This window comes from Anser cygnoides, chromosome 2, assembly GCF_040182565.1.
Source record: "Anser cygnoides isolate HZ-2024a breed goose chromosome 2, Taihu_goose_T2T_genome, whole genome shotgun sequence".
Taxonomy (NCBI): Eukaryota; Metazoa; Chordata; class Aves; order Anseriformes; family Anatidae; genus Anser; species Anser cygnoides.
This window is the reverse complement of record NC_089874.1, coordinates 16,889,121-16,900,624: the sequence shown is the minus strand read 5'-3', so window position 1 is coordinate 16,900,624 and position 11,504 is coordinate 16,889,121.

Below are 11,504 nucleotides of genomic sequence, written 5' to 3'. Positions count from 1 at the left end.
GGCATGTAGGATGTGAGTCACTGTACGTGCTGGTAACAGTGTAAAAGGCTGATGTGTAACCTAGGGTAAGGGTTACTGAGTTTGGCCATGGCTTCCTAACAGAAATGAGGCTTCTGCTCAGAGGCTGACCCGCACAGGGGTAAGAGGCTGGGATGTCTGAGCAGCTGAAGCATGCGACCCTTCCCTTGGTGGCTCCCACTTGTCAGCTCTCCAGTTCCCACGCGATACCTGACCCTTCAACACTAAAACAAAAATCTGCAGCTTGATGGTGCCTAAAGCTCTGTGTTGTCCATGTCTGCACCAATAAAACCTGTTTGTGGCCCGGGCTGTCCAGCAGCGCTGCTGCCTACGTGCACGCCTGCACGCGTGGGCGCACACCTCAGCGGCAGCGGGAGCAGCCCGGGGTCACCAGAGGCAGCCCGGGATGTCTAGCTGTGCTTTGCTGCATGATGATGTCTTGCTTTTACCTTTCCCCTGGGGACCCCAGCACAGTGGGGGCAGCAGCCCTGCAGGAATGGGGCAGAGCACCTTCCCCCCTAGCTGTGGAATAAATATTTGGGAAAGCAATCACACAAAACTCTGTAAGTGCCGGGCAGATCCAGGCCTGGGCTGAGGGTCTGCAGCCAGTGGGAAGCACCCAGGCAGACCTCCAAAGGGTTTTGCTGTGTCTGAACAGGAGATACCCTTCCATGTGAGAAAACCCAAGGACAATCCCCATGGGAGATCTAGGAGGCTTGGGCTGGAGCTCCTGTTCCTGTTCAGACCAAAAAAATCCTCTTCCAGATAGGCAGAAAAGCTTCTTAACAACACTTTTCCCCCATAGAACAGGTGGGAAGGGTCTGAAATCTTTTAAGTATAGTTGGATCTGCTCCCATTTCTTCCCCATCCTTCCATCTTTTTGTGCAGCTTCACTCCCTGCAGAGCATCTTACAGGAGGGGCTGTGGAGAGAGGAGCAGGGGGAAAATTATTCAGAAAAGAACCTCAGGTGAAAAACAAATGGTCTGTGAACAGCCCATCAGCTAGCAGGTTAGTCCCTGAAGGTTTCTCTCTGCTGCTTTCAACGTGCTTCAGAGATCTCCTTCCCCCACTTTTTGCCATCTCTTATTGCCAGGTGCTAAAGCTGGAAGCACGTAACACGGAAGCAATTCTTCCAAGAGCACCTGAGCATGTTAATCACTGAAATATCCTGGTGAACCTGGATGACGGTCCTTGCCTAGCGCAGCTCTGAGCCCTCCATGGGACTCTGGGTTGCTGTAACACAGGATGTCCGTGGAGGCAGAGCAACAAGCAGGCTGAGGAAACAGGAGCGGGGGTAGAAGACAATTCCAACGATCATATAAATATGCGGTTGTCTGAAGTCCCAAGGCATTTTGTGCAAAAATAGCGGTGTTAACCACTGGATCCTGTGTGCGTTCCAATTTGAGGGACAAGATTCTGCCTTCAAGCCCCCCCCCCCGCCATTTCAGCCAGGCTCATTAGCCTTTTTTTGCTTCCTGTGGTGGGCTGCTGCTATGCCTGGCTCACCGCAAGAGCAGCAGCATTTCAGAGCAGAGGTGAGGTAAGCAATTCGTGTAGCATTCACAGCGCACAGGCTCGGGGTCCCATGCAGTGAGCGCTGCTGTTGCACTCTGCTGCCGCCCACTCAACACCCGTGTGATGTTCCAGTGGAAATGGGGACAGAAAGTGGCAGGCCCTTGGTGTTCCTGGCCGGGGCTTAGAGAGAGCCTGGGTGGCATGAGGGGACAATGATGGCTGTGATCCTAGATGTGAGACACCCAGCCAGGGGCTGCGGGTCCTCTCCCAGGGCTGGCAACGGGGAAGGACCCTACAGAAAACAGAGATCGCTGGTGTTGGATATGGATGATAGCAGTGAAGTGCCTAAAGACTCTCTTTGATTTTCCTGTCTTCAGAGAGGGCTGGCATTGCGAGGGAAGAGGCCTGAGTGGGAGGAAGGATGTGAGCTGTGAGAAAGTCCCTCTGCTGTGGCAGACGGGGGCTGCCTCTCCTCTCCTGGGCAGGGGGAGCTCCCCCCTTGCCGCCGGGCACTTCTCAGCCAGTATTTACAAGCTCAGTGCATTCCACAAAGTATAAAATAACTTTACAAATACAGAGTGGTCTTTAAAACAAACAAACAAACAAACTTAACATTTCCACGTATGATTTAGGATCCAGCCTTAAAAGATTTGCCCCAGGCATTTCAGTGCGTGCTTGGGTGAAACTGCAACTGGAAAGGGAATGGGGCAGGAGGTGAGGGTAGACAGCACTACCCTTGGCACAGCTGATTTCTCTGGAGTTTTCAAAGGAAGCAGAAATGGAAGGCCTCATACAAGGATGCAAATGTGCAAGCTTTCAAGCAGACAGCACCTCTTATTTATATTTCTGATAACAATGCATCAAAACACAGTCCAAAATCTTATAACGTAAAACTTCTTTGCTTAAAATGCTGCACATCTCCCACAGTGCTCACACATATCTGTGCTGCAAAGTGGAGCAGTGTAAGAAAAGCACGAAGCTCATTCTCAAGCCACTACAAAGAAGAAGGAAGTCAAATTTAACCTAAAGCACATGCAGCTTCAGCTCCCTCTCAAATGTTTTGAAACCCATGGCTGCTCATGGCTGCGGGGGTGAAAGAAGGGGTGAGCAAGCTCTCCCACGAGGCACCCCACCCTCCAGCACTGCTGGTTACAGCCCTGTAACCTGCTGGTCTTGTGGCTGGGTTCCTCCAGCAGTCCCTAGCTGTGCGTAGAGCTTTTCCCAGTCCCTGTGGGAAAGGCCACGGTGCGGTGGAATAAGATGCCTGGTGGGGGGATGCCTGCCACTCGCAGCCAGGAGGATTCAGCACTGGGACAGAGAAGGTTAAAGAGAAACCCTTGTGCCACTGTCACCACAGATGAGGATTAGCTCTGGCTGTTGTTTTCTTTGAACACTTGGGAAAGTACAGAAATACAGCAGAGTATTTTTTATTATTTTGTGGTTGCTGTTCTTGTGTTTAAAAGGAGAAAAGAGGAAGAAACAGACCAACCTATTAGTTGTAAGTAGTGGGGTCGGAATCAAAATCCCTAGAGGTATTCAAAAGACGTGTAGAAGTGGTGCTTAGGGACATGGTTTAGTGGTAGAGTTGGCAGTGCTATGTTAACGGTTGGACTTGATGCTCAGAGAAGTCTTTTCCAACCTAAACAATTCTATAATTCTGTGACTCTAAGTTCTAGCACTGCCAAGCTCTGAAATCCAAGCCTTGGTACAGAGATGTAAGCCAGAGGCAGACAGACACTTTGAATGCGTGATGCTCACCACTTCAACAAAAATTTTCATTCAAATCAAAGGGCTGGAGCCTGACAGAAATATACTTTGGTATTTGAGATATCCTAATCATTCCTGTTCTAAGGAGAATCCGGGGCAAGCTACACAGTATCAGCAATTAAGGCCAACATTTTAATTTCTGACTTAGCTGCACCTTCTCTTTGTATTCCAGAGGTGGCGGCTATCTCAAATATCCGAATGTTAGTGCAGGAGTCCTGGAACAGATGCAGAAACACAGTGCAACTCTGGTCACTTCTTGATGTAATCAGTCACAGCTCTGTCAAACCACATGTCACGAAAGCTCTGGTATCTTCCTCGGCAAGATACATGGGTGACTCTTTGCAGGACCTTGAGCACTCAGAGCAGCTGCCTTCCATGAGGCGTGATTGATAGCCTGTCTCCCTCCTACTTAAGGCAAAAATCTAGGTGTCCAACTTCGCTTTTACTTGGAAACAGAATAAGAAACTTGCTTTCAACTATATCCATTTGAAATCCCAAGAAAGGCAGAGTATATTTTCCTTGTTTTCTTGGTGAAAGCAAATTTTCCATTTATTACTGGGAGGTAGTGCTTGCAGGGGAAATTTGGTAATCTTTATGAAGAACCAGTATCCACCAACCTGCAGCCCCCTGGTGACACGAGGACTGCAGGTAATCTGGCACACGGTCACATCTGAGCACGTAACTACTTGGGGACCTTGCCAGCACACATGGACAGCAGGGATCATGAGATCATCTATAGGCATATTTTAGAGAAACGAGAAAACTCCTTCCAAGATAGAAACAAATTCATTAAAGGGCCTGATCCTGCTTCCCCATGAATTTAAAGGGAGTTTTACCACTCATTTTAACAGCAACAGGATTGACCTTGCAGAGTAAGTCATCAAACAGCTCCAGATTTCTCTAGAGCATTTCAACACATCCATTATGCACCCCATCTTTCAGACTTGGACTTAAATATTCACTTGGCAGAACTCTCAGCCTACAAGTAAATCAGGGGATTTGTTTTTAACACTTTTTTTTTTTTCCCCCACTCACAATGAAAAAGAGAGTGAGGGAGAGAGAAGTAGAGCTTTTCGGTGTTTTTAAGTTGCTGGTGCTACATAAAAATGTGTATAGTCTTCACACTACCCTACCTTAAAAAATTACTTCACTCATTCTTAAAGAAAAAAAAAAAAAAGAAAAATAAATGAATTAATTGATATTGCAATCTCAATTTTCAGCTGCAAAGGGAAGAACGCGATATCAGGGGATCAGCCAGCAGTCAGGAAGCCACTACTAGAACAGGGACAGTCACTTGGCCAACGTGTGGCTTCAGGGACATCAGGACATGGCTCACAGCCCCAGGTTGTGTGCAGCCAGAGCTGTCGGGTGAACCAGGTGCATGCATGGGGATGGAGCAAAGCGACTGGGGCTGTTGGGACCAGCATCACAGACCACCCCAAAATGCAGCTCTGTGTCCAGCCAGCCATCCCTACAGCTTTGCTCTTATCTTCTGGAAAGTTATCTGAGACTGAGCTATCCGTGTAGCTACTACAGGGACGTGTAACTGTTTAGTATGAGGTTCATGAGGTCAGCTCTGCAATCTCCAGTTCCATAAACTCATATGAACAAAGCCCAGGGTGCCAGATCAGGATGCAGTCTGAATGTAGGAGACACCCCGGAGCACCACTGAATCCACGCCAAAGGTACCTCTGCAAATCCACTTTCTCTGTTTACTTTGCTACTGGCCAAATACCACTGCCTTCTTCCAACCTGAGTACGTGGCCAGATCCTTGGATCCTATAGATGACAGCTGTTCGGAGAAGAAACTGAAGATGAAATTAGCTATTTCCTCAACGGACCCCCCTTTCTTTACAGAACTACACAGCGTGTACCGGGCACAGGATGACTCACGCAAGCAGGGACAATTATTTGCTCCCAATTCAGAAGGAAATTTCCTCTGGTGACCTCTCAAAGGGCTCCTCCTGTCACTGCCACTCTGTGTGGTCTGGCACACTGGCTGCTGGCCTGCATCTCCTCCAAAGCTGCTCCTGGGCTTCCTGAGTCCCTCTTTTGCACACAATATGCACACAGAGTCCTGAAACCCAGTGTCACCGGTCCCCTGCAAGTGCAGGATGGGTGGCAGGTACGTGCTCTCAGCCGCAGGACGGTTCCTGCCCAGGCCGTGCTCCCTGCCCGCTGCCTGGCTGGTGTCCTGCTGTTTGAGCTACTGATCCCAGAGCTTACATAAAGAAACACAATTGTTTTTACACAGATCCTGAGGGAGAGGCTGGCAATTTCAGCATAATTTAATCTAAACCAGGATAATACAGTAAATATTGCTGTGTTTGCATAAGATGTAGTGTGAGTAAAGCAGCAGCTTCTGAGGAACGAAGCACTTGTGTAACTCACTGTTGTGGTTTAACCCGGCTGGCAGCTAAACACCACACAGCCGTTCGCTCACCCTCCCCCCTCCCTCTCTGGGATGGGGGGAGAGAAACGGGAAAGTGAAGCCTGTGAGTTGAGATAAAGACAGTTTATTAAGACAGGAAAATAATAATAACAATAATAATAATAATAGTGATAATGGTAATAGTATTAACAATAATAATGTGTAAGAAAACAAGTGATGCACAATGCAATTGCTCACCACCCGCTGACCGATGCCCAGCCTATCCCCGAGCAGCCGGCCCCCCCACCCCGGCCAGCCACCCCTATATATTGTTTAGCATGACGTCAGATGGTATGGAATACCCCTTTGGCCAGTTTGGGTCAGCTGTCCTGGGTCTGTCCCCTCCCAGCTCCTGCTGCACCCCCAGCCTGCTCGCTGGCAGGACAGAGCGAGAAGCCGAAAAGTCCTTGGCCTGGTGTAAACACTGCTCTGCAACAATTAAAACATCAGCATGTTATCAGCGCTCTTCTCATCCTAATCCAAAACATAGCACCCTACCAGCTACTATGAGGGAACATTAACTCTGTCCTAACTGGAACCAGGAGGATGGAAAATATTGAAAAGTTACAAAGTTTTGTAGTTTGGCCACCTTCACAGAAAGAAAAAAAAATATCGCAGAGACTGGGGAATCTGTTTAATCCTTTCTAACAGTTTAATCCCCAAATCCTTACCCATATCCCTGGCCTGTGCTCCTGTGTGAGTGATGTTAAGCAGGAGGATCTGGCCCTGTGCTCTCAGCTAAGCGTGGAGTCAGCGCGGTATAAAATCAGTAGCAGATCATCACCGCTATCTCCAAGAGATATCTCTGGGACTGAGGAGCTCAGTCTGGTGGCCGGATCAAAAAGATCAAGGAATGATGTGATTACAAAGCATAAGTACCTCCACGGGCAGAAATCCTGGGCACGGCAGAGCTCTTTAATCTAGGGGAGAAAAGCATAACAAGAACCGATGGCTGGGACTTAACTCCAGGCAACTTCAACTGAGAAACGAGTTATGAACTTTTAATCAGTGAAAGGAGATTAACGACCAGAATTAAAAAGCAGGAAAATTGGTGGCTTCTCTGGCGCTTGATGTCTCCTGACAGAGACCAGATGCCTTTCTGGGTCTGCGATGGTGGAAGGCACCTCCCAGGGCTCTGCCAGGGGGGAAATCCTACAGTTGGGTATCAGCAAGGGCAACTTGCTCACCCTCTGGCTGGACCAGGCTCAGGTTTTACCCTGCTCCAGAGTGGCTTGCCATCCCTCTCTGGATGAGACAGCTTGCTGCCACCAGTGCTGCTCCACAGCTGGTTGCTGCAGCCCCGATACCTGCCCCATGTCCTGCCTCCATAGGGCAGGGTCTAGTGCCACCCCACAGGGACCAGCCCGTCACGTCGCCCCTTGCTGCTCTCCGTATCCCCTCTACCCGGCATCCATATGGAGAGGGAGAGCCAGACAATTGTGCTAACGTTAATGGGGTCCCAAGGTCTCCTCTGGGGAGCAGGGCAGAGGCCATCCCGGACCTTTAACAGCTTGAAGGGGGGGAGTCTTAACGGCCCCAAGGTTCAGCATTTTTGTCTAACTTGCATGGCGAGGGGAAGTATCCTTCATGCTTCAGATCTCAGACATTGTAATTGAATTTCCAAGGTTATTAGATAATGGGTTGAGTGTGTTTTTACTACAACAGCCTTGAAATTGAACCTGATCTTTTTTTTTTTCTTTTTTTTTTTTTCTGGGTATCAGTGCCTTGTTGAAAATTTAGACTACGAATGCCGAGGGGTGTGCCACCGTGTGGCTCTCAAAGGATATTATTTGAAAATCACATTTGGCCCTCGGTGAGAAAAGATGATCCAGAGGACTCTTCTGGCCTGATGTCTGTGAATCCTTTAACAGCTTCTGAGACACCCTGCGTGTTTGCTTATGCCCCTCCTGGAGCAGCAGTAGGCAGGGGCTGCTGTTCCTGTGTGTTGTCCCCGTCTGCTTGGCACCTGCCCCGTTCTCCTGCCGCAGGTGCTGGTTCCTGCTCGGCTGGACCACGTCCTGGCTCCCTCCAGCTGAGATCTTCTGGGCCAGTGCAACCGCGGCTGCTGCAGACTATCTCAGGGAAATTACTTCACATTTATGCCAGATTCATTTCTCCCTCAAGGTTGCAGGACACTTTCTGTCCTGAAATCCTTCTTTCCACTCGCTGATCTTTTTTTTTTTTTTTTAACAGTTCTGGGCTGATCTCATCCGTGTTGGTCTCTGCTAGAGGAGTAATCTTCACGGAAACTTTGAACAAAATCCCTTCAGCCTCTTTTGAATTGTGGGGGAGTGCTAAAATACTTTTGTAATTGTTAAAAGGATAATCAGTTATTTTGGCAATGCTGTGAGAAAATAGATGATGTTGAAGGGTTAGCAGTAAGATAATCCTTTTCGGGGTCTTGTACTTTGCATGGCTGAAGGAATTAAAATATAACTATATGAGTTCTACCATGGTCTGGGATCTGCTTGAAGTTTTATTAAAAAAAAAAAAAAAAAAAGAAATTAAACTTGTAGGCAACCCTGCTGGATAGTTTTAATGGATTTTACATAAGACAGAAGCCCTACAGTGGCTATTTGGATCACTTTCATGAAGGAGTTGGTAAAAGGAATAACAATTAAACACATTTCTCCTTTAAAAAAATCCAAATCAACAAAATACTCTAAAACCCAAGTCTCAGTCTTACTCCCTTTGTTGCTTAACATTAGACTATAAGAAAATCCATGTGAAAGAAAAAAAAAAGATTTTATGTGTGAGGTTGTCAGCAAGACTGTCTAATTTTCTGCACCGATCTGGATAGTCTGTACTGGTATTGAAAGTTAATCAGACCCCTTTGTAAACACTCTGCCCTTGCACTAGCCAATAATGGTCCCAAGGAAGATAAAACCAGTCCCATTCACCCACAGATGATTTCGCTCTTTAGAACTGCAAAACTATAGCGTAGGCAAACAGGAAAAGAATCAGAATGTTTGTACCATAATTGAACTCCACACTTAAAATAACAAAGAAAGCAAAGTCCAAAATGTGATGCTGTTGCAGCATATGTCATAGCAAGAGTCCTCATGGCAGTTCCAGTTTTATTGGTGAAATGCATCGTGGCTAATTGTTTGTTGGAAGCACTATTATCTAGAGCTTAAAATGTGCTGGTGATGCCTTTGTGTCAGCATTTTCTGACTTTTAGCAATTTCGTTGTGCTGTTTAAAGTTGGCAATATTTTGTATTTAAGTTCCACTACTATGAGTTTTGCTTGTGTTTTACCAAAGAGCATTATAACACAGACCCTCAGGGGAAATTCCATTCCCCTTATTAAAAAATTGTGGCTATTTTATTTTCCTTATCTCTGCCATCCATTTCCTTTTGTTTCTCAATGCATTGCTGCAAATCACAAAGACATTTCCTTGTCTGCTTTACTTTGGACCCCTTTAATGAAAGCTCCTACATAATCAAAGTCACAGTATTCATTTGATGAAGTGAACTGGTTTTGCTGAAGGGTCACAGTTGGAGATTTAGTATTTCAGAAAAGCAAAAGATCTAAAGACAGGAGAAATGGACAGTTTTTACAAGATATCAGATAAACATGCAGTAACAGAATGAAATTCAGCTCTTACAAAGCAGAACAGCTCCGTGTGATCTGTCTTAACTACAACCAGGTGATCGGAGCCAGCCTCCCTGCAGAAAAGTGAGCCTTGCTTCCTTTGCCTCATTAGTCTGTTTTCTGTGGCATGATGTCATGGCCAGGAGGTACTTTGTACTCACCGACACGGGGCTACAAGAAGAGCTGTAACATAAGAGACAGGAAAACACGAGAGCAAAAACTTTTCCCTATTCACTTGCTTGTAGATACTACTCAGGCAGCAGAAGATCAGACTTTCTGACCCTGAGAAATCGTGGCCATTGCCCTTTTGCTTTCATCAGAAATGAAAAGCCAAATACATGAATTTGAATAGCCAAAGTTTCTCAAGAAATATAATGTTCTGTTAAATGTCTGTGTAAAATACATATAAATATACATATATATATATATCTTTTTTGACATTGAAATACAAAATATTTTGACATTCTTCGCTGAAAATCTGTGTATAGATGTGTCCCCTTAAGTCCTTGCTGCTGCTGCTGGGACCATCCATTCAGGTTCTTCACGTCCCCAGCTCCTGTCTGAGGGCCAGGCTCCTTGCCAGGGCACATGTCCCCCTGTGAGCCATGACCAAATGGCTGCCAGAATGCACCAGTGTCCCCTCAGAGGAGCCTTGGAAAAGAGCTTCCAGGAAGGGGCCTCATCTACATTGGTGTAAAGCAGACACAAAGCACACATCCCATTGCAGGCTCATCAAGATGAAAAGTCTTATTCTGAGCAAGCTAGATATGAAATGTTTCACTTTATTTCCCATATAAAATCAATAGAAAAGGACTTTCCAGAACCACTTTTTTGGTTCTAGGATCTAGGCTGTTGTAAGGGGGCACAGCCTAGGGCACCTGGTCTCAAGAGAAGGGAGTTCAGGGAGTAGGAAATAATCAGTGCAGCTGCTGGCATCAGGCTTAGACTTTCTCATGAAGACTGTGGTGTATTTTTAGGCAGAATTAAGCATTCACGGTGGGATTCAGCTCACCTTAAAGTAGATACTTCTTGCCTACTGAACTGAAAAATACACAGAGCTCCCTGAACTCAATTTAGTGTTTGAACACCGACACCTAGACCCATTATAGGTAACAGGAGTTTTTCCATGTGGCCTCCAACTGTATCTCTGGAAGCATGCAGATCTCCAAATCTCCATCTCAGATGTCCATCATGATACATCCCAGTCAGATACCTCCCCAATATCCTAGAGCATCTCCTTTGGCACTAGCTAGTCTTATTTAGACAATTGAATCAAACTCTGTTGGACACATTGATTGGGAGTCTGTCGACTATAAAGAGAGTTGAGATACCTGGTGTTCAGATGCACACTTTAAATTTAATGCCTGCATGAGAGTGGCTTAATCCTATACCTAACCCCAGGATGACTGTATCAGGAAAAATGTCTGTATCATCAGTGATCCCAGCCACTGCAAGAAGAGTGCACAGAAACAGAGGCTTCCTGGGTGACTTGAATCCAACACTGCCATTCTACCTAAAGCAACAAACAGCTTGTAGATTTTGCTTATTTTTTGTCCTACAAACTACATCTGATTCTACTGTTCTTTTCTCACAAATTAACCATACGAGGGTTGTAGTTAAGGTTTGAACCTCACGGAATTCCTGCTGGCTCAATCAGTCCCCTGTTCACCATGCCATGTCCTTCAAAATGCACATACAGGTTTGCGAGAGAGATACATCTAACATGAAATGAATTACAAGCAGAAGCCAAATTCTCAAAAAATAGGTGGTTCCTTTGAAACATACCTTTACGTCTTCATCATTCTTGCCATAATTTCCAAAGTTTGAACTTCTCAAAATTTGCCATGACTAACTTATATTTACAGTAATCAGCGTATAAGTCACGAAACTGCAATTTTCTCCTCCAAGACAGATGTAAGCAGTGAATGAGCTGCTAACATCTCATTACACGCAACGATGTCATTATGTGGAAAATAACACAACGGGGATGCCCGAAGCAAGATTTTTAGCCACTGAGATCTGAGAACTTGGTCATAAAATACTGACTCAAATTGAAGTAGTCAGGATGAAATTCAGTGCCTTAATACCAGCAACTCATACCCTACTATGTTGCATGGGCTTGTCATTCTCCTTGTTTCTTTAACATAGTTAAATTATGTTGAGGTAATGGGAGTGGC